The sequence below is a fragment of the Pelobates fuscus genome, chromosome 9, assembly GCF_036172605.1.
Source record: "Pelobates fuscus isolate aPelFus1 chromosome 9, aPelFus1.pri, whole genome shotgun sequence".
Taxonomy (NCBI): Eukaryota; Metazoa; Chordata; class Amphibia; order Anura; family Pelobatidae; genus Pelobates; species Pelobates fuscus.
The window spans coordinates 24,525,729-24,550,986 of NC_086325.1; the positions used below are offsets into that span (position 1 = coordinate 24,525,729).

General features: G+C 44.3%; 1 protein-coding gene across 1 annotated transcript in view; it reads left to right on the top strand.

The window, feature by feature from the left end:
• The first annotated feature begins 22,485 nt into the window (after positions 1–22,485).
• Positions 22,486–25,258, top strand: part of LOC134572541 (protein SPT2 homolog) — a 48,763-nt gene continuing 45,990 nt past the window's right edge. Inside the window, exon 1 of the mRNA XM_063431564.1 lies at positions 22,486–22,588. The gene's annotated coding sequence lies outside the window, so the exon portion shown is untranslated. The remainder of the gene's footprint in view (positions 22,589–25,258) is intronic.

Genomic DNA, 25,258 nt, shown 5'->3' on the forward strand with positions numbered 1-25,258 from the left:
GTTTGCTTACAGTCACATCAAGCACTGTGGCCTTAGAAGGCTGTGTCACTTGGTACGGCAGGTCGGCCTGCTGTATGGCATGCAGAATAGTGAAATATTGCAGTATCTTAATACCTTTTTTATTGGACTAACAGAAATGTATGCTACAGGGTATATGAGTCATAGAGGCCTAGTGTTGCCATTTACCAGAGCATCACAGAAGTCTGATGTGAATTTTTAACGACCATGCATCAGAGCACAGCGAGGCTGCTAGCCAGAGTATTTTGGGAAGTAAAATTAACTTCTGTCACTGCAGATTGTGTTAATATGCCGGCAGGATGCATATCCTGATATTTGGCACTGCATAGCTCAGGAGTCAATAGAGATGTAGATAAAGTGAGTGCGGTGACTGAGCCGCGGTCTGAGCTCTGGGCCCTGGTTTAATCGTAAAGTGCCTTTGGTCACCTTGTGGTTATTTCAGCTAGGACTCTTGGACAATTTCATACAATCAAATTGTGAATGTTTTATGTCGTGACTTCCAACACTTAAATTGGACAAAGAGGGACACTTTAATATTGGTGAATTTTAAGGGTGTGAGTGGTGGTTTTGTTCTGAGAATGTTTAGAAGACTTACACTTAATTACACTTTATGCAACTAAAACAATTTATTTAGAACAATGTATCTTATTTACACAGACCTTTTCTTTCTTTTTTTTTTAAACACAGATTTTTAAACACATTTACAGCTTAATGTAGTTGTTCTTGTGTCCCTTTAGAGAAAAGGCAGTGTATACATTACTGCCTAGGAACACCTCTAGTGGCAATCACTGAGAGAGCCACTAGAGGTGCTTCCTAGATCAGTGCTGATGTCCAGCATCTCCACACTCTGCATAGAGACTGTGAATGCTCCCCATAGAGATGCATTCATTCAATGCATCTGTAACGGAGCTCCGTGTACTCCGACCGAGTACCCTCCGTTGATGGATGCTCCTAGCGCTCTCAGAGGACTCCAAGCACTGCAGACGACACCACAACCACCGCAGGCTCCACAACCGCCGTAGCTTAACTGGAGCCGCGCCGTCTTCCTTCCACCCTGGATCGGCTTCTGTCCTCCAGGACCGTGTGGGGAAGACCTCTCCTCCAGGAGAGCGTAACAGGAACAAGCTCTTAAAAGAGCTAAGTGATTAAGCTCAGGGGAATATGCAGAGCATAGCAATCCCCAGTGTGATACAGCTATTCCCTCCAATAACGAGACAAGGCTACGTTTTGAAGGGTCAAGAAGAACTGAGGACTGGAATACCCAGCTTGCTTTTTATTAGGATTCAGTACAGAAATAACACACCCAGGGGGAGGCATAAAATCACCAATCCTGTACAGGGTACAACCCACACATCCCCTCCCTTCAGAAAACCAGTTAACATAATTAAAACGTACATTATTTTACCCAAGTTCTGGATGTACCCCAAAAACAGGGGGTACAGCTTTAAATCTGGTATCCCCAGATAGCCCTTGTTCGGGGGACCAACATACCTAAAAATCAGTCAATTCGGATAAATGGTTCGGGAGATACAGGGTTCCAAAGTTTTGACCGACCGCACAGACCAACTAGCCGAAAATAGTTCCATGAGTTTTGGCCTTGCGGTCGGTCTCCGTTTGTAAGGATGAAAAGACATGAACTTCGTGCCATCCAGTCGAATCTCGGTGTTCGCTGAAATCCCCATAGACGATTAAGCATAACTACCGAACGGTGGGACGTTCGTTTGTTTCAGTACGAATTTATGGAGGTCTGGAGGACTCAGCGGTGTTCGCCTGTTCGCGTATCCGTTTTTAGTTCCATGCGGTTACAGGCAAACACCGCTGTTCGTGAGCAAGATGGCCGCGAACACGTGTAAAGTCCCGAAATGGCGGCCACCTATATTTTACACACGGAATTCGTACTGAACCATACGAACGGTTTTACTACCGAATCCCAACAAGGCATTTAAACATCTTCTATGTGTCCATAGTCTCTGTACAGCCCATTTAAAGAGCCACAGACAGCATAATGAAAATTCATTAAGCCCAGATATAGTTTTTTTTTTTTTTTGTAAATCTTTCTTTTATTGAGGCATTCGTGAGGGGTACAGAATAGAAAAAGGGAAATGCATGGGTAGTCATACGAGTGGATTAGTACAGCGAAAACAGTGTGAATTACATTTCCAGAGTGGTATTGCCTCATTTTTATGTTTTGGTGAGACGGTAAACGGGAACACAATTTAAACAGGTTAACAGTAGATACTATATGATAGGTGCGACCTTATCAATATAAGCAGTTATACAGGAACGTGCAGGCTGATTGACATGAGCAAAGGCTGATCTGTTAGAGCTAAAGAAAAACCCTATCGGCTCGAAGCCTAGTGCTAGTGCCGACTGCCTGGCATGTAAATTAAGTTACCTTGCTGGTCTGCCTGGGCCCAACGATCTATACAATTCAATAGTGCTTAATGTGTAACTTGCAGGGCGGTGCATTTTACAAGATACAGTATAGTGCCCCCTGTTGCTAATCAATTGTATTTCGAGTAATGTCAGCATGTAATGAAGAGCAGACGTGTTAAACCAGACAAAGCAAAGCTCTACCTGAGGGGGTATATACATAATATGAGTTGAGTTATATGTGATTGAGTAAGGAGCCGAGCATTTTGTAATAGACAAGCTTCTCTTGCACCTGTGCAATGGTTTATGTTAGTACGATAGTAGGTGCTACGGCAAACGCTTACAGTACTCAGCAGAGCAGTATGTAGTAAACCCGACATGGCATGTATTCAGCAAGCTATGAAGTAACAGTGTATTAACAGTAGTGGTGGACATATTAGGTTATACATGCATACAGTCTCGTGAGTCAAGCTAGTTAGACACTATAGGGAACGTCACTCAGTAAGGGCAATCCGCTAAAACAATGTTATCAATACAGGCATACGCCAAAAATTGTCTAGAAAGTCACTGGTTCACACATTTCTACATTGGACCCAACTCCAGCAGGGTGTGGGTCGCAAAAAAAAGAAAAAGAAAAAATCAGGTCTACTCAGAACTAAACTAAAAGATGAAAGCAGTGTGTAACCTCAAGGAATTCAAGCAAACTCCTGCACCAAAATTAAGTATGACACAGAACAGTATCGTGAGAGTCAGAGGCAAGCTGTAAACTGCCGCGGGTAGGATATACATGACAGTGATGCCAGCTCTGTGTAATCCCACGGCTGGGAGACCAGTCCATGTCATCCAATGCCTATTCTCGGCAGAGTGGCTGCAGGATCCTCCAGGTCACGGGAGGTGGCAGAGCGCTGCATGCGGATCGGGGTCTTCCTCCGGCCCCAGGCCTTTAGAGAGGGCTGCATCATTAAACCACAGGCTCGGTGGCTACGAGAGTCCGAGGCTTTCCCGTATCGGGTGCAGTGGGAGACCCAGTTGGTCATCCGCCGCCAGCGGCGGGCGGTCTTCCTGCGAGGTGGGCGATGCTTTAAGGGCTTTCTCCTTTGGGCCCTCAGCCTGGGTAGGTAAGTAGGAGCGCCCGGGAGCAGTCGCTCCGTCCGCAGCCCATCTCCTGTCTTCTCCTTTTCTGCTTGGACTGGATTTGAGGTCATGCGCTGTTCCAGTAGTGCCCAGAAGCGTTGAAAGCTATTCTCTATTCGGGTGAGTATACACTCCGCCACAGTGTTAATGTTTCCATCGTGTGTTGCGGATGGCGGGAGCGACGTAGGCCCCACCGCCATCTTGTTAGGGACTTCGCTTAAAGTGGAGGAGCTTTGTTGAGCTGCCGGGGGCCCTGAGGGTGGTCGTGCAGGGCCATCGGGGACCGGGATAACCCCCACCGGTCCATAGGGGGGGGTGACAAGGCCAGTGAGACAATCCGTCCGGGATCCACACCAGACTCTCAGCGGTTGAGCTGGACGGCGGCCGCCCACCCCGCTCCCCGCTGCAGCAGGCCGCAGGCCCCGGGCACACGATCTCCCCGCTGGGGTGCACATCTGTCGGATCTGAGGTCTTCAGAGTAGGCAGTTTGTCGTCGTGAGTCAGCTGGCAGATTTTCCAGTGAATTTAGGCAGGTTTTCCGCTTAGTTTTTGCTCGTTAGGTGAGAACAGGCAGGAGCTCATCCAACTTGCGACCGACCAGCATGGCGGACCGGCCCCGCCCCCCCAGATATAGTTTTTAACGTGCAATATGTCCTGGGGCCATAGTCGTAGGGCAGGAGGCTAGCCATACGTTTCCTACAATGCCCAGTGGCAAATGGCAGTTTGTCACTGCATCTCTATGGAGGAGATGCGGATTGGCGCAGCATGGTATTTTGCCATGAATGCACAATAGTCTCCGAAAGCATTGGATTGGCAGAGATCATCAAATTGATGATCGCAGCCAAAGAGTTGGAGTGGGATAGGACTAGCTGCAACGAGACTGGCACAGCGTGAAAATAAGGCAAGTAAAATCACCTTTTTAAAGGCAGGCAATGTTTTTTTACTTGATAACCCTTTGGCTGCCAATGTCTATAAACTGTACCCCTCATATTAGCAAAATGTTTGTAATTATTATAGTTGCTGTTATATCAAATATGTACGTTTTTCTCTGTCCGATCTCCCCATTTTCTCTTCCCCAGGTTATCCCTGCTCTTTATTTGTCCCAAGCTTTTCTGTCCTAGGCTCCCCTACCCCAGGCTTTCACTGCTTCTCTTCTGCCCCAAGTACGTATATGTATGTGTGATATATATATATTGTACATACATATACTTACAGACACACATACACACTGACAATCATGCAGATACACAGATACAAACACTGACACACATGCGGATGCACAGATACACCGATACACACACTGACACACATGCAGATACAAACACTGATATACATGTTGATGCACAGACAAATACAAACACTGACATACATACAGATACACACATACAATCACAGATAAACAGATACAAACATTGACACATGCAGATGCACAGACACAAAGATACAAACACTGACACACATACAGATGTGCAGACACACAGATACAAACACTGACACATATGAAGATGAAGACACGCAAATGCAAACAATGACACACACATGCTGATACACAGACACACAGGTACAAACACTGACACACATGCAGATACATAGACACACAGATACAAACACTGAAACACATACAGATACAGACACACAGATACAAACACTGACACACATGCAGATACATAGACACACAGATACAAACACTGAAACAGATACAGACACACATATACAAACACTGACACACATGCAGCTGCACAGACACACACACTAACATACATACAGGTACAGACACACAGATATAAACACTGACACACATGCATATACACAGATACACACACTGACACACATACACACTGGAGCTATGTATCTGCATGTGTCAGGGTGTGTATCTGCATGTGTTAGTGTTTGTATCTGTGTCAGTGATTCTATGTGTCCATGAATCTGCATGTGTGGCAATGTTTGTATCTGTTTGTCTGTACATCTGTATGTGTGCCAGTGTGTGTATCTGTATGTCTGTCAGTGTATCTGTTTATCTGCATGTGTATCAGTGTGTCTGTACAACTGTATGTGTGTCTGTGCATCTGCATGTGTGTCACTGTGTATGAAACACTGTCACACATACAGATACAGACACACATTGACAAATACAGATGTATAGGAGCACAGATACAAACAATGCCACACATGCAGATACATAGATACAAGCACTGACACACATGCAGATACACATACAGATGTACTGACACACATATACAAACATTGCCACATGCAGATACACAGAGAAAAAGATACAGGCACACTTACTGACACACATGAAGATACACAAATACAAACATACTGACACATACAGATACACACAATTATAAAAAAACAGATATACAGGCGCACAGATACAAACACTGTCACACATGCAAATACACAGATGCACACTCTGCCACACGTACACATGTACAGGCACACAGATACACGCATGCTGATAAACAGATATACACACTGACACACATACATATGTACAAACACACAGATACAAACATTGCCACACATGCAGATACACAAACACACACATACAGACATGCAGACACACACTGACACACATGCAGATACAAATCACTGACTCACCTACAGATACACACACTCACAAATACAGATACACACACTGATACACATACAGATGTACAGGCACACAGATACAAACACTGCTACACATGCAGATGCACACACACACACTGATACAGACACACAGATGCAAACACTGACACATATACAGTTGCAAAGACACACTGATACACAAATACAAATACTGACACACATACAGACACACAGATACACATACTAACACATACAGAAGTACAGACACACATACAAACATTGTCACAAATACAGATACACAGACACACATGCAGATACACAGATACAATCACTGCTACACATACAGACAGTCACACACACTGATAAACATACTGATGTACAGGCACACATATACAAACACTGCCACAAATGCAGATACACAGATGCAAACACTGACACACATGCAGTTGCACTGACACAAATGCAGATAACAGATACAAACACTGATACACATACAGATACACAAACTGACTCACATACATATGTACAGAAACACATACAAACACACATGCAGAAACAAAAATACAATCACTGACACACATGCAGGTACAGAGACTCTGATACAAACACCGACACACATATATATGTACAGACACACATATAAAGACATACACACTGACACACATACAGATACAAACACTACATGCGTGCAGACACACAAAATACACACAGTGTAGTATTCATGTTTATTTGTTTTTTGATATTATGAGGCTTTAACGGGGTTAACCTCGAATAACTGCACCCAGGATGTGATTGAGTGCCAGCACACATTGTAGTTGTGCAAAATACACACATGCAGGTCACAATTTTAGCCACCCTCCAGTTTCTTTCCTTTTAGGTGCTGGAGAGTGGTCTTTGCTGGTTTTGGCTGGTGGGAGTTGGGGGGGCTTGTTCTCCTGGTCCAGCCCCCACTCCCAGCTAGCTGTCCAACCCCCTCCCCACGGCTTGGTCTAAGTGAGCTGGGAGGAGTGCATGGGTCAACCGATGGACCCGCAGTTCGCAGCCTGTGTGGTGTGGCGGCACCGGTGGCAGAGCTGCCATTACCGATTTCTTTTTTTTTACCCCCGGGGGCACCGGGTTGTACACATTGGGGTACGCATACCACGTGTTGGGAACCCCTGCTCTAAACCATACTTTGGGTCTATTAGTTTTTGTGAACTAACTTTGTTTCATAAATATTTTGTTACAGACGAATGTCTATCTTATTTGACTGGTGATGCATGGAGAGTTTGGAATAAGGAGTACACTGGGGGATGGAAATGAAAAACTTTATTATAAACTGGGTTCTGAAATCGAGGTCTTTGCATTACCCATTGTTCATTACAGGCATTGGCTGTTTATCCAGTGTTTTTGCCCAACACACCTCGCGGCAGTCCAGTCATTGCTGCCTTCATTGAAACTTTGTTGTTTAGACGGGATGAATCGCACATCTTTTACACAAAACCAGGTTAAAGGTCCTTTTGTATAGTACTGACTAGCATTTAGTGTGGTTGTGGACTACGTTACCCATAATTCTCTGCCAGCTGAAAATAAAATAGACCAAAACAGCTGCATAGAAACTCACATGTCATTTTATCATGCAACGGATAGAGCTAGCAATAAGCGAATGAAAAAACTGGGGGAGGTTATTATCATCACCTCATCATCATAATGTTACCTTGCCTGCATTATTTTTATCCAAGAGTAAGCCAAGTAAAATAGCCAAATTGGAAAATTTCTACAGCTATTTTGGCTGTACAGAATTTGATTTTCTCCATGATTTAGTGAATCACTACCAGTGCTAAGGTAGAGGAGACAGCATGCACTATGCTAATTTCATTTAGCAAGTTAAGCATTTAGCTCAGCCTTTACCCAATATATGCAAGTGCAGTATTGCAGACTGTGTGCTCCAACTAAAAGTGGAAAAACTCATATCTGAAAACCAGTATAGGTTGATCCTATCACCAGGGGCGGACTGACCAGTCGGGCACTTCGGACATGGTCCGAGGGCCCGGCTGGGAGGGGGGCCCGCCGCCAGAGCCGCCATCAGGGGGCCCGGCGGCAGGGCCGGATTGCCCCACCGCGGCCTCGGCATCTGTGCATGTAAGTGCCACCGGGTGGCCGGTCCGGTGGCACACTGAAGGGGCCGGGTACATGCTGGAGCCGCCGGGCCGGGTGGCAGCCTCGCCGGTCCGGCGGCACTCCTGTCAGGCTGTCAGTAACGCTGAGGACGGAAGGAGGGGAGGAGCATGTCTCTCTCACATGCTCCTTTGCGGTTCCCACAATTCCCAGCACAGGATGTGGGAACCGCAAAGGAGCATGTGAGAGAGACATGCTCCTTCCGTCCTCAGCGTTACTGACAGCCTGACAGGAGTGCCGCCGGACCGGCGAGGCTGCCACCCGGCCCGGCGGCTCCAGCATGTACCCGGCCCCTTCAGTCTTCTCTTGGTAAATGGGAGGGGGAAAAATAAAACAGAGAGGGGGAAAAGATAGAGGCAGGGGAAGAAACAGACAGTGGGAAAATAGAGACAGGGGGAGGGGAAGGAAAGAGACAGAGGGGGGGGGGGGGGGAGAGAGTGACACAGGGAAAGGAGGGAGAAATAGACAGGGGGGGGAGAGTGAGACACAGGGGGAGAAAGAAGGGGAATAGAGAGATGGTGGAGGGGGGAGAAAGAGACAGAGGGGAAGAGAGATGTGGGGTAGAGAGAGACACAGGGAAAGGGGGGAGAAAAAGACAGGGGATGAGAGATGTGGGGTAGAGAGAGACACAGGGAAAGGGGGAGAAAGAGAGAGGGGATGAGAGATGTGGGGTAGAGAGAGACACAGGGAAAGGGGGGGAGAAAGAGACAGAGGGGACGAGAGATGTGGGGTAGAGAGAGACACAGGGAAAGGGGGAGAAAGAGAGAGGGGATAGGAGATGTGGGGTAGAGAGAGACACAGGGAAAGGGGGAGAAAGAGACAGAGGGGACGAGAGATGTGGGGTAGAGAGAGACACAGGGAAAGGGGGAGAAAGAGAGAGGGGATGAGAGATGTGGGGTAGAGAGAGACACAGGGAAAGGGGGGGAGAAAGAGACAGAAGGGACGAGAGATGTGGGGTAGAGAGAGACACAGGGAAAGGGAGGAGAAAGAGACAGAGGGGACTAGAGATGTGGGGTAGAGAGAGACACAGGGAAAGGGGGGAGAAAGAGACAGAGGGGACGAGAGACACAGGGAGAAAGGAGAGAGACCCACAAGGGGAGGGGGAGAAAGAGGCAGAGGGGGAAGAGAGACTGGGAAGGAGAGGGGAGACATGGACACAGAGGAGCAGTGAGGGGGAGAAAGAAACATACAGAGGGACTGGGGGAGACAAAAAGGCACACAGTAGGGCTGTATATATAATTGGTGGATCGCCCCAGCCGATCTCTCTCCCCGGTCTGCAGGCACCGTGCGGGCAGCTGGCAGGGAGGGAAGAAGAGAGGACCCGGGAGCTTAGCCTGCAGCTTCTCTGGGTCCTTCTCACGCAAGCACAGAGCGTTGCCGCAGTTACCACGGCAACGCTCCGGCTCTCGCAAGAGTGAACTCTAGCCCTGGAGCTACGGGCTAGAGTTCACTCTCAACACTGCGACCACCAGGGATTCCTGGTGGTCGTAGTAGTGAGAGTGAACTCTAGCCCCATACAAACACTGCCCCCCCACACACACACCATACACATTCACTCACTGCCCCCCATACACACACACTGTCCCCACACACACCCTACACATTTACACACATTGCCTCACACACACACATACACAGACCCCCATACACAGCCCCCCATACTAACATTGCCACACACACCCTATATGTTCACACACACACACACACACACACACACACTGAACCTTTCACACACACTGCACCCCTCACACATTGCACCACTGCTCCTATACCCTACTACAGCCCCATATCCCAGCAGACCCCAGGTAAGTTTTCAAACTGTTCTTAAACGGTTTGACTACTTACTCTGGGAGGGGGTCCTGGCCCTCCTGGCACCATAACCACTACACAGAGCAGCAGTGGTTATTGTGCATGGATTATTTCTTTAAATAATCTACAAGTGCCCCCGTAGCCAGCCAGCCAGCCCACAAGCCAACCAAGCCACCAGTTAGCCAGCCCACAGGCCAGCCAGGCCAGCAGCCAGCCACAGGCCAGTAGCCAGCCCACAGACTTACAACAAGCCACAGGCTTACAGCCAGCAAGCCCACAGCCTGCCGGCAGTAGCCAGCAAGTCCACAGCCTGCCGGGAAGCCACAGCCTGCCAGCCGCAGCCAGCAAGCCCACAGCCTTCCAGCAACAGTAATTAAGGTAGGATGAGCCAACTTGGCCTAGGTATCAGCAAGCTATGTTGTGTTGCTATATTGTAAATAGGAACCAGAGTGTTGGAGAGACCCCCCTCCAGGCCCCCATTAGACTCCATTGTAGTCTCTAATGGGGCTCGAGTAGATTCTTTCTAACACTCTCTAAATAACACTGAGATAGCCTCTGCTAGAAAGACCCCCCCCCTCCATGGCCCATTAGCCCTCAATTGTAGTCTCTACTGGGGCCTTGAGGGGATTATTGCACTTTTGTTCCTTGTGTCTAAAGATTGTGTAGGGTGTGGCTGGAGGCGGGACAAGGGTGGGGCTTGCTACGGAGCATGGGTGGGGCCTGTAAGGGGGCCCTTGATTTATTTTGCCCGTGGGCCCTGAGGGTTCTCAGTCCGCCCCTGCCTATCACACAGACAAGATAATCCTGATTTGGAAAACAGCTCATTGCTCTGTGTACCCTGAAGGCTCAGAATCTGCACCAAACACAGCATTTACCTAATTCCTTAAAGGTTAATATATTAAGTGCCTTTAAAATTCAATCACAGGCAGCATTCTGTTTTTGGTTCTCAGATTAAGTCTGTTCATGCTAATGTTTAAAAACAAGATCATAGTTTAAAGCGACATTATTGCCTTGTTTCCACTGAGCGGAACGGTTCGGGTCGGTACGGTTTGGAAGGTTTAGAATGGTCCAGCCTATTCAGGTGAGCGTTTCCACTGCAAGTTGGACCGCCAGGGGGCTCGCGGGATTTAGACCAAATGCCTAGCGTGGCATCACACTAGTGCGACAACAAACGTGACGCTACAAAGAACAACAATGGAGGTCATCCAGCAGCTCGTCTTTGCTCTGCTTGGCTTTTGGTTCTTTGTACAGGGAGTGCAGAATTATTAGGCAAATGAGTATTTTGACCACATCATCCTCTTTATGCATGTTGTCTTACTCCAAGCTGTATAGGCTCGAAAGCCTACTACCAATTAAGCATATTAGGTGATGTGCATCTCTGTAATGAGAAGGGATGTGGTCTAATGACATCAACACCCTATATCAGGTGTGCATAATTATTAGGCAACTTCCTTTCCTTTGGCAAAATGGGTCAAAAGAAGGACTTGACAGGCTCAGAAAAGTCAAAAATAGATATCTTGCAGAGGGATGCAGCACTCTTAAAATTGCAAAGCTTCTGAAGCGTGATCATCGAACAATCAAGCGTTTCATTCAAAATAGTCAACAGGGTCGCAAGAAGCGTGTGGAGAAACCAAGGCGCAAAATAACTGCCCATGAACTGAGAAAAGTCAAGCGTGCAGCTGCCAAGATGCCACTTGCCACCAGTTTGGCCATATTTCAGAGCTGCAACATCACTGGAGTGCCCAAAAGCACAAGGTGTGCAATACTCAGAGACATGGCCAAGGTAAGAAAGGCTGAAAGACGACCACCACTGAACAAGACACACAAGCTGAAACGTCAAGACTGGGCCAAGAAATATCTCAAGACTGATTTTTCTAAGGTTTTATGGACTGATGAAATGAGAGTGAGTCTTGATGGGCCAGATGGATGGGCCCGTGGCTGGATTGGTAAAGGGCAGAGAGCTCCAGTCCGACTCAGACGCCAGCAAGGTGGAGGTGGAGTACTGGTTTGGGCTGGTATCATCAAAGATGAGCTTGTGGGGCCTTTTCGGGTTGAGGATGGAGTCAAGCTCAACTCCCAGTCCTACTGCCAGTTTCTGGAAGACACCTTCTTCAAGCAGTGGTACAGGAAGAAGTCTGCATCCTTCAAGAAAAACATGATTTTCATGCAGGACAATGCTCCATCACACGCGTCCAAGTACTCCACAGCGTGGCTGGCAAGAAAGGGTATAAAAGAAAAAAATCTAATGACATGGCCTCCTTGTTCACCTGATCTGAACCCCATTGAGAACCTGTGGTCCATCATCAAATGTGAGATTTACAAGGAGGGAAAACAGTACACCTCTCTGAACAGTGTCTGGGAGGCTGTGGTTGCTGCTGCACGCAATGTTGATGGTGAACAGATCAAAACATTGACAGAATCCATGGATGGCAGGCTTTTGAGTGTCCTTGCAAAGAAAGGTGGCTATATTGGTCACTGATTTGTTTTTGTTTTGTTTTTGAATGTCAGAAATGTATATTTGTGAATGTTGAGATGTTATATTGGTTTCACTGGTAAAAATAAATAATTGAAATGGGTATATATTTGTTTTTTGTTAAGTTGCCTAATAATTATGCACAGTAATAGTCACCTGCACACACAGATATCCCCCTAAAATAGCTCAAACTAAAAACAAACTAAAAACTACTTCCAAAAATATTCAGCTTTGATATTAATGAGTTTTTTGGGTTCATTGAGAACATGGTTGTTGTTCAATAATAAAATTAATCCTCAAAAATACAACTTGCCTAATAATTCTGCACTCCCTGTAGTTACAATACATGCCGCACTGTAGGAGACAAGGTTCCGAGTGGCGAAGAGAAACACAGCCGAAAAGTGAAGAAAACTTCTGGCTTGGGTCTTGAGCCGGGAAGAGAAGTACACCTTTGTGCAGCAAAGACAAAGACGGCAGCGCTATAGGGTGCGAAAATGTATGCCATGCATTTTTGTCATGTAGTTCTACTCATATACATGATGCTATCTGTCTGTGTGAAGTATATTATGTTGTATTATATTTGACTTCATAGTGATATGGTGGTATTAAGTTATCTGTACCATCTGTGTTTTGTTCTTTTTTAGATGCTTCTCCTTTTGTCAAAGCAGCGCCGCCGACCAGTCATTTGGGCTCTCTGCCGCGCCAATGAGTGGTGGGATGTGACTGTCCCGGGATTCACACACACACAGTGGGTGCACAATTTCCGAATGTCGGAGGAAACATTTTCATACCTTTGTGCAAGGCTACGTCCAGCGATGGAGAAGCAATGCACCAACGTCAGAGTCAGTTTGCCTGTGAGGAAAAGAGTTGCCATTGCACTGTCAAAGCTGGCTACCAACAGTGAATACAGAAGTATCGGTCATCTTTTTGGTGCAAGTAAATCATCAGTGTGCCGGTGTGTGCAGGACTTCTGTAAGGCTGTTTGCACATTGTTAGTTCATGAAATTATTCATTTTACGGACCGGGAAAAGCATAAAGACATGGCTGACTACTTTGAGAACAGGTGGGGCCTTCCACAGTGTGTTGGTGCTACTGATGGGTCACGCATACCAATAATAGCACCACAAGAATACCACACCGACTACTTTAACAGAAAAGGCTGGCATTCCATCATCCTCCAGGGAGTAGTGGATGGAGAAGGACTATTCTGGAGTGTGAATGTAGGAAAGCCTGGGAGTTTGCATGATGCTCAGGTTCTACGATTTTCCACATTTTGGGACTTGGGCAAGGAGGCCTGTACCCTGTTTGCACTAAGAACATGGGGGGGTGAATCGTACTGGCGCTACTGAACGACGTGGACGGACCATCGTCGGAAAAGGTTGAGATAACATTAGAGAGTCCCTCAACTGTATCTGAAAATGCAAAGATCACGAGTTTGATACACAAACAACGAGAATAATACACAATGTTAACGGTTAACTATCTTAAATGGCAGTTAGCATCAGGTAGTAAACAATGAGATGCTAGCTACCCTACCCTTTCCTTCATTCCACTCTACAAATAAATGTGTTGTGTTTCCTTTCACTGTGAAAATAAATGTATTGTGTTTCATTCCACTGTACAAATAAAATGTGTTTTTTGTGCAAAGAGTAAATGGTTTTGTGCAGTGATTTTTATAAATGGTTAGCAGAGCTAAAGCCAATGCCAAGTGGGAAAAATACTTACCAACGGGCTCTATAATGGATTCGAGAAGTGCAGACACCGAGTCCAGACCTCCCTCCCTGCCTTGTTTTGCCGGCCTGTGACCGTAAATGGCATCCATGGTGTCGTACCACCTTTAGGTGCTTCGACTGTTTCCACTACGGTTGTTAGTGTTAATTTTTTTATATTGGCCTTTTAGCTTCTTCAGCTTTGCCCTACACTGAACCGACGTCCGTTCTTAATGTTCCTCTCACTTCTTTTTTAGTGGTCGCCCCCTACTCCAGTGTTCCTTTTCCCTTCCCTCTCCTGTACCTTAATGCCCCCCCTTAATGTTCCTCTCTCTCCTAGTGTTCTTTCCTCCCATAGTGTTCTTTGCACCCCGTCCCATAGTGTTATTCCACGTCCTATAGTGTTCTTTCCCCCCCCCCTTCCCTGTCCCATAGTGTTCTTTCGCCTCCTCCCCTGTCCGATAGTGTTCCCCCCATCCCAAAGTGTTTTTCCCCCGTCCCATAGTGTTCTTTCCCCCCCTTCTCTGTCCCATGGTGTTCCGTTCCCCCCCATCATGTCCCATAGTGTTCTTTCCCCCTCTCCCCTGTCCCATAGTGTTCCTTATAAACCCTCCTCCCCTGTCCCATAGTGTTCTCCCCCCCTCCCCTGTCCCATAGTGTCTTTCCCCCCCTCCCCTGTCCCATAGTGTTCTTCCGCCTCCTCCCCTGTCCCATAGTGTTCCTTAACACCCCCCCTTCCCTGTCCCATAGTGTATTTCCACCTCTACTCCACTGTCCAATAGTGTTCCTTAACACCCCCCCTCCCCTGTCCCATAGTGTTCCTTAACATCCCCCTTCCCCTGTCCCATAGTGTTCCTTAACACCCCCTCCCCTGTCCCATGGTGTTCTTTGACACCCCCCCTCCCCTGTTCCATAGTGTTCCTTACAACCCCCCTCCCTCGTCCCATAGTGTTCCTTAACACCCCCCTCCCCTGTCCCATAGTGTTCCTTACAACCTCCTCCCCCGTCCCATAGTGTTCCTTACAACTCCCTCCCCTGTCTCATAGTGTTTCTTACAACCCCTCTCCCCGGTTCCATAGTATTCTTTTACCGCCTCCACTGTCCTATAGTGTTCTTTTACCCCCCTCCACTGTCCTATAGTGTTCCCCCCCCCCCGTCCCATAGTGTTCTTCCACCCACCCCTCTCCTCCCTTGGTCCACGGTAAGTCTCCTACCTTTGTTGTAGCGTGGCTGTGCGGAGCAGAACGGGGTACAGGAACTTCAGTTTCCTGTACCTGGCCGGACTGACAGCAAGTGCTCTCTCAGGAAGTGCTCTCTCATTGAAGTTCCTGTACCACGGTGCGCACTGTTCTGCTCAGCCACACTACACAGAGTGCCTGGCAGGAGGGATTGCTGTGTGCCCACCTCCTGGCGGTCACTCTATTCTAGCTCCCCCAGGCCGGCCCTGTTCACATTACACTCTAGGTGTCACATTCTAATGATGGCTTTTTCCTTTTTGTTACCGTTCCTTTAAATGCAGTTCTGGTTTTCAAATCTAGTGGCCTCCCTAGCCACTAGTCACCTCAGTCCTCACCTGCATAGGACTAATTACTTCAGCTACAAAAGGTTACACCCAACTAACCTCGTGGCCATTACGTTGAAGTTAGTGTCCAGACCAAGAACTTCAGATCCTGGCTCCTGTAAGAGATCCTGTACTATCCTGCATTACATCCTACTTGAATGACTACAATCCTTTTACCTTCCTAAACTGGATCATTATCAACGATCCTGTACTTACCTGCCTGAATTGCTTCAACCCTGCACCGTCCTGTACTTGCCTGTATTACATACCTGCCGGAATTGCTTCAACCCTGCACCAGAATTACCTTGATAAATCCAACCTGCAAAAACGCACTATCTGGACATTACTGAAAATTTGATTTGCACTTTTGGTTGTTTACGTTATAGGGCATATTGCCTTAATGATTATTTCTTCCTTTTGCTTATTATTATCTCAACGGAAATAACTGTTATAATGTCAAAGGATACAAATAACTTTCTCCTCTCTCTGCATAGAGATACTGAACTTTCCTCATAGAGCTGCATTGATTCAACGTATCTCTATGATGAGATGCGGATTGGTCAGGGCTTGTGCTGGCTCTGCCCCTGATCTGCCTACTTGACAAGCTCAGCCAATCCAATGCTTTCCTATGGGAAAGCATTGTGATTGGCTCAGATCATCACTTATGACAATGTCAGCCATGAAGGCAGATCAGGGGCAGAGCCAGCAATAAATAATAGGTTAGATTTTACTATATTTAGGGGGCACAGGGAGGGCTAGATGGTGTTTTTAACACTATAGAGTAAGGAATATATGTTTGTATTCCTGACCCTATAGTGTTCCTTTAACATAAAACTACAAACAGTAAAAAAAAAAACCACTGTGTCTGTTAGTTTGTATTAATTGTAGAAGGGTCCAGTATAATTGACTGAATTCATACTGTGCTATTGGAGCTTTAAAGGATTACTCCAAGAACCACGCCCATTTCAGTGATTTGTAGAAGTCATGGTGCTTAAAGTCTGTACATGGCCAGACTCACTTCTCTAGAGCTCTGGCTCTCCAATTTGAAACCGTGACTCAATCGCTCTAAAGCGACACAGAAACCATCATGGTCCCGCTACAGACAGACACTCTAGCCAAGAGCCAAGAACTCCAAGAACCGTCCTAAGCCCGAAGTGCAACGGCCTGACAAGCAGCCACCTTGATTGCGAGCGGCGGCCTAGCATGCCTGGTAATTGGGGGAAGCGGACGATCACCCGGCCCGGTGAGCACATCTGGCTGTCGCATTTCTGCAGCCCCATCACCCCCCCTCCCCCCGCCTCTGGATCGGTGTTTGTTATGCCGGTCCCCACTGGCAAACAGACTCTCTCATGACTGTTGCAGCATTAGCACCAAACTGTAGCGGTTCCATGCGGTCAAGATGGCGGACGACTCCTCTCTCCATGACAGGCATAGTACTCACACTGAGCAACCACCACTTGACTCTGCTACATTGCTCCTGTGGTGTCCGGCTGACATACTCACCCACTCCTGGGCAATGTAGAAGGCAAAGCAAGAAGCCTCACTGCCTCAAGCTGTGGCAGATGAACATGGAGGAAGAACGCGGGTGCAGAGTGGGCCACCTCCGGGCACTAAACTGCTCCCAGCATGCAGACCCGATGCTACAAGCCCTCCCGGGCCGAGGGCCACTGGTGGGTGAGACCCCACAGCATTGGCCACACAGACAGGAGACCAACCGCTATCCGACGACATCCCAGCGGGGCCTTCTCCTTCTCTTGATAGGAGACGGTCTTCTGAGTTCCAAAGTCAGTGGCTCCCAGATGTAGGCCTCTACACCGACCTGGGGCTGGAGGGAGACCCTCCTCTGCACCCGCCTGACTGCCTTCCTTCAACCCAGCGGAAGATCTGACCACAGCACCTTGAGCTCAGGCATCGGCTGACCTGCTGTAGCGAACCAGCATACACTCTGGGACTCTTGCACTACCAACTGACTCCATTGGGGTACCTGCAGCATATCCAGCCGACACAAACTTGATTATACTCTATACCAGGGGTAGGCAACCTTTTAGCAGCACTGTGCCGATATAGGATTGTGATGTCCCGTAGCGTGCCGGTCCTATTTTTTTTTAAATGAGGTGTGTATGCTGCCGTATTCTGCTTGTGTTATTTTTACTGTAATTGCTTTGTATCGTTGTATTTGTGCGTATATGCAGGGCCGTCTTTAATATTGACTGGACCCTGGGCAAAGCATTTGTTTGGGGCCCCCTGGACCCTGTCCCCCCTCCCCAGGCGTGCAATCACGTCCTCCACCTCAACGCAGTGGCGGACCTAAAGTAGAGAGGTGCAAGAATTTTTTTGGGTCTCCCTGTTGCACGAGTGATTAAAAGGTAGATCCCCATCTGTCGTGCAACTCCAGTAATGCATTGACAGCTGGGGCTCTACCATTTACCCATGTTTCCAAGTCTTAGCACTAAGCGTTTTTTGTGTGTTTGAATGTAAACAGGTTTTTGTATGGAATATGTTTGTATGTGGTGTTGGCGTGACTGCAAGCATGTATTTGTGTAGTGTTGGTTTTTGAATGCAGGGGTGTATTTACATATACTTTTGGTGTGTAACACAGACATGTGTTTGTACGTAGTGTTGAAATTTGAATGTAGGGGTGTATTTGTGTGTAGTGTTAGTGTGTGAATGCTGAGATGTATGCACATATACACGCACACAGAGATATATATACACACTGAAACACACACACAGACATACTGACATACTGACACACACACACACACACACACACACACAGATATACTGACACAGATTTACTGACACACACACACAGACATACTAACACACACACACACACACACAGACATACTGACACACAAACATACTGACACATACACAGATATACTGACACACAAACATACTGACACATACACAGATATACTGACACACACACAGACAGACATACTGACACAGACATGGTGACACACACACCTGACCTAGTGACACAATCAGATATTCCGACACACACAGACATACTAACACACACACTGACAGACATACTGACACAGACATATATACTGACACACACAAAAATTACACTTTTAAACCCACCCTCCAGTTTCCTACCTTTCCTGCTGGTGGCTGAAGGTGTTGGGAGTTGGGGTCTGGATCTCTCGGCCAGCCCCCCTCCACTCTGCCTACTCTTCTTTCCCGCACGCTCCTCTCTTTGTGGGAGGAAGTGATGCACGGCCGTCACTTCCTCCCAGCCTGTTGCCAAAAAGCAAGGGGCCCGCTTGCGCTGTTAAAGCGCCTCAGTGCGCCACCGGGCCCCTGCTGACAGAAGCCCACCGGGTGGCCTTTTGTGCACGGGCCACCCGGTGGGCCTCCTTAGTGTGCGGATTACCGGCCGGGGGTTAGAAATAGTTGAGGCCAGCGGGGCTCACGGTGCAGCTGCCCAGTTTGCCCCACGTTAAAGACGGCCCTGCGTATATTAGCTATTATATTGTATATGTTCATGAGTAGTTTATGGTATTGTGTATGATACATATGAATGTGAGTTGTGTATGGGGGCTGCTTGTGGAATTGTGTGAATGGATATGTCACATTGTGTGTTTGGTAGTATGTGTGGGGGCTGTTTGAGGTATTGCATGTGAGAGACTGCATGTGGGGTTGTGTGCATGTATGTGGATTGTTAGTGGTGTTGTGCAGATTATGAGTATGTTTGTGTGTGGGCTGTCCGTACTATTTGTATGAGGGATTACACAGGAATGCAGGATTCTGCATTCCTGTGTATATCTAGCAGTCTGGGTGGCTTCCCTGGGTTCCAGTGGGGTCCAGACCGGCCAGGTACATGTCAAAGACAGGAGCTGCAACAGCAACTGCGTGCTGCTCTACTACTGTGTGGATTCCTATTCACAAGTGCTGGGAGGAAGTGATCTGAGATCACTTCCTCTACGTGCTGCAATGCATAAATTGAGGATTGTCCTTCACCACCTTTTCGGATTAGCAGATATCTGAAGTTTTACTGGGACTCCTGATAGGCCAGAGCTTATTTGTCTCTAGCAGCCTTGAGTGCCGTGCAAAGACACCTTGAGTGCCGTGCATGGCACTAGTCCCGTAGGTTGCCTACCTCTGCTCTATACTATATATCACTGCCTTGCATCCATGAGTCGCATATTATACCTGCAGGAACGGTGTTAGATTAGTGTGCATCCAGGGGCTCTTACCTCTACTACTCTCTTGCTGATGTCCTATCTTCCTAATCCAATAAGTTAGCTCACTTAGCATGTTCTAGCCTGTTCAACCCCTTAAGGACACTTGACATGTGTGACATGCCATGATTCCCTTTTATTTCAGAGGTTTGGTCCATAAGGGGTTAATCCTAAGCACACATAACGCAATCTCTAGCCTGACACATTTCATATATCGATGTACCTGCTATTGTTTTCAAAATGTGCTAGCTAACAGAATTTCTTATTAGAGTGACAGCCTGACGAGTCAATACCTATAAAATTGTGCACGTTTTTTCTCATGTGTCTCAATATTATAACTTTGTTGCTCAGCTTGCGGACTGCTCTTGGGGCACCACAAGCGTGTTGTACACTTTTGCAGTGCAAAAAAACACCCCAATTTTTAATAAGCTTAATTGCTGGAATTAAAAGACCACGATTTCATCTTTACTAAAAAATGTTCACAACTAATTTTCCTGTTAAAGATGGGAAATAATTATATTAAATATCCAAACAAAGCTTCAGATGTATTTTATAAATGGGAAAAAGAAATGGAAAAAAAATGACAAATTCTTACCTTACCTTAAATTCTTACGTATGAAAAAAAAAACAATAGGGAAAAGAAAAGGAAAATATCAAATAAAGGGATAAAATAAAATTAGGGACTTTCGATGACTGACTGGACTAAGATGTTTGTATGTTTGTATTTCATGTGAATCATATTGTTTATGCAGCCCTTCCTTTGAAGGGTTGCACATTAAGTAAAGCCCTTTCGTATGTCTGATGTCTTGTAAATGTATTTTTCGCTGTTTTTGATTTTATGTAGTCTTTGAAATAAATGAATAAAAACATATATATATATATATATATATAAATATCCATCTGTATTATTTTGATAATAGAGTACAGAAACAATCCTAGTATGTTTATATATTTGCCATCTTCGTTGTTTATTTGCTAAAATCCTCTAAAAGCTCTTTAAAGATTCCAGTTTGAGTACTTCGAAATGTATTGGTACACCTGTAACACAAGTGACTACCACAAGGTGTCCTCGGCGTTCCTGGTAAATAAGCAGACATAGTTATTGCAGTTTAACTTTATTGCAATGTTTGATTTTACACTTTCCCTTCAGGTTTTCAGTAGTACAAATCAGACTTCGTAAGATCTTCACATTCATTGACTATATACAGAAAAGAAACTATGAAAAAAGAAAAAATAAGAGTGAAGGAAGGTCTGCTAGATGTGCGGCAAATTGATCATGTGCAGCCTAGGGAGGGGACAGAAAACATGGCTGAAAACAGATTTCACAACCCAATCTCCAGCTACATCGAAGAGTGACTGCCATTTCCAGAGACAGGACAGTTACAAGATTTACATACCCGGCAAAATATAGAAATTGAAATAGAATAAAAATAATTTGAAATTAATTTTAGCATGACTAAAAAAAAATTATTATTGAGATAATTTTTTATTAATTTATTTTAATGTACTGTCTGAAAAGTAGGACAAGAGCTGCGCGCTCATTCAGCCAGTCCATAGGAAAGCATTCTCAATGCTTTCCTATGGCCCTGGCGTCTTCTCACTGTGAAAATCACAGTGAGAAGCGCCTCTAGCGGCTGTCAATGAGACAGCCACTAGAGGCTGGATTAACCCATAGGTAAACAAAGCAGTTTCTCTGAAACTGCTATGTTTACAGCAGAAAGGGTTAATCCTTGATGGACCTGGCACCCAGACCACTTCATTAAGCTGAAGTGGTCTGGGTGCCTATAGTGGTCATTTAAAGGGACATTATAGGGACCCACACAACTTAATTTAAGTGGTCTGGGTGCAGTGTCCTTATTGCACTTAGTGCATGGCATGCGTCAATCTGTAACTCCTCACAGAGATGCATTTAATCAATTCATCTCTATGGGGAGTGTTCAGCGCCTTCATGCAGAGCTTGGAGACACTGAACGCAGGTACTGCACACTACGCAGCACCGCACTAGTGTTGGCCGTCTGGGTGACTGCTACTAGAGGTGTTCATAGGCAGCAATATAAACACTGCCGTTTCTCTGAAAAGGCAGCGTTTACAGTGCTCAGCACTCAGCCTACAGGTATACCAGAACCACCGCGTTAAACTGTATTAGTTCAGATGACCATAGTGTCCCTTTAATAAGACATCTTATCGCCTCTTTTGATTGTCTTATCTGCTTTAATGTTTCTTATTTCCAATTTTTACCCTTTGTGTGTCTTACAGCCCCCTCTGTGTGTCTCATTCCCCCTCCCCACTCCCCCCCCCCAACCCTCCACGTGTCACATTCCTTCCCACCAATCCCAGCATGGCTCTCCTGTACAGGGAGGAGGGCTAACAGGTGCTGGTGGGCGCGGCTTCCAGCGTCACGTGACCGCAGCGCTCATCAGGCACATGGCGTCACCAGAGGGCGCTCGGCGGAAGTGACGTCGTGTAACCGGACAGGGGGGGGGGTCGAGGCGGAAGAGCGGAAGCTTGTGCGCTGCAGGAAATAGTGATCGGAGCGCGGGCTGGGAGTAACATTACCGAGTGTGATAGCGGCAGGACGTGTGGGCGGGTGAGTGCGCTGACTATCCATACACCGACCGACCGAGAGAGAGAGAGAGACACTCACTACATAATAATAATAATAATATATAATAATATAATAACTGGCCAGCACAACAGAAACCGCCCGGGAAATCTATTAATTCAATACACTGATAATAACATGGGATGGCGGGAAAGGGGACCAGCTACATGATATATATATATCCTAATAAAAATAATATATCAATACAAATTAATATATACAAAACATAATAAAAATAATATGTCTATACAAATTAATATATAAATATATATATAAAACATAATGAAAATAATATCAATACAAATTAAAATGTGTGTGTGTGTATATATATATATAAACATAATAAAAATAATATCAATACAAATATATATATATATATATATATATATATATATATATATATAACAATAATTAAAATATATAATTAAAAATGATATATATCATAATAAAAATGTATAAATATGACAATACAAATTAATATATATGAATTATATATAAACATAATAAAATAATATATCAATACAAATTAATATATAAAACCTAATTATCACTAAAAATGTGTGTGTGTGTGTGTGTGTGTGTATATATATATATATATAACAATAATAAAAATATATAATTCAAAATGATATATATATCATAATAAAAATTTATAAATATGACAATACAAATTAATATATATATATATATATATATATGAATTATATATAAACATAATAAAATAATATATCAATACAAATTAATATATAAAACATAATAAAAATAATATATGACAACACAAATAAATATATAAACATAAAATATATAAAGATGACAACACAAATGAATATACGTATATAAAACATAATATATAAATATGACAATACAAATTAATATATATGTATAGAACAATAATACAAATATATAATTGAAAATTATATATATCTATCATAATAAAAATGTATAAATGAGACGATACAAATTCTTATATATAAGAATTATATATGATACTTGTATATAAATATTAAAAATCTATAAACATATACAAAATTATATATATAAAACATGATATATAAATATGACAACACAAATTAACCCCTTAACACCGCAGCCAAATGTACAAGTTGTGAACAGAACAAAACGTAAACAAAACCTGGCATTTACGCTATATGTCTGTCCAACCGTAATTCACCTCTTTCATATTAAATGCACCCCCCCTTATTATATATCATTTTATTCAGGGGAAACAGGGCTTTCATTTAACATCAAATATTTAGGGATTGAACAGAATTTAATATAAAAAATTTATAAAAAAATGGGAGAAAAAAATAATTTTTTAATTTTTTTTTGTTCTATGTGACATTTTAACTGTGGATGTCAAAATACTGTTTGCTTTTACTGCAATACAATACACATATTTGTATTCAGCGATGTCTCACGTGTAAAACAGTACCCCCTATGTACAGGTTTTATGGTGTTTTGGGAAGTTACAGGGTCAAATATAGCACGTTACATTTGAAATTGAAATTCGCCAGATTGGTTACGTTGCCTTTGAGACTGTATAGTAGCCCAGGAATTAAATTTACACCCATAATGGCATACCATTTGCAATAGTAGACAACCCAAGGTATTGCAAATGGGGTATGTCCAGTCTTTTTTAGTAGCCATTTGGTCACAAACACTGGCCAAAGTTAGCGTTAGTATTTGTTTGTGTGTGAAAAATGCAAAAAACGCCAATTTTGGCCAGTGTTTGTGACTAAGTGGCTACTAAAAAAGTCTGGACAAACCCCATTTGCAATACCTTGGGTTGTCTACTATTGCAAATGGTATGCCATCATAGGGGTAATTTTCATTCTTGGGCTACCATAGGGTCACAAAGGCAACGTAAGCAATCTGGCGAATTTTAATGTGAAAAAAATGAAACACAAGCCTTATATTTGACGCTGTAACTTTTGAAAACACCATAAAACCTGTACATGTGGGGTACTGTTGTACTCGGGAGACTTCGCTCAACACAAATATTTGTATTTCAAAACAGTAAAAAGTATTGCAGCAATAATATCGTCCGTGTAAGTGCTGTTTGTGCGTGAAAAATGCAGAAAACGTCACTTTTACTGGCGATATCATCGTTGTAATACATTTTACTGTTTTGAAACACTAATATTTGTGTTCAGCAAAGTCTCCCGAGTAAAACAGTACCCCCCATGTACAGGTTTTATGGTGTCTTGGAAAGTTATAGGGTTAAATATAGTGCTAGCAAATTAAATTCCCTATACTTTCGGCATGGGTTGTCAGGCAGGTCCCGCTAATTGTAATTAATTAGGATACCTAATTATGTAAAATTATTACATAAATATATGTGTAGAATTAATATATGTATATATATACATATGTGTATATATACGTATATATATATATAATTTTTTTTTTATATTTTTATTTATATATAGGTATATATATAGTGATATATACGTATATATTTATGTATATAGATATATATATTATGATATATATATTATTTTGTTCTACGTGTATTTTGATATAAATATATATATTAATATCACAATACAGTTAGAACGAAATAACACATCTATATATTTTTTAATTATTTATTTTTAAATATTTTTTTAATTTTATTTTTTTACGTATTTACATATATATTTTTTTTATATTATA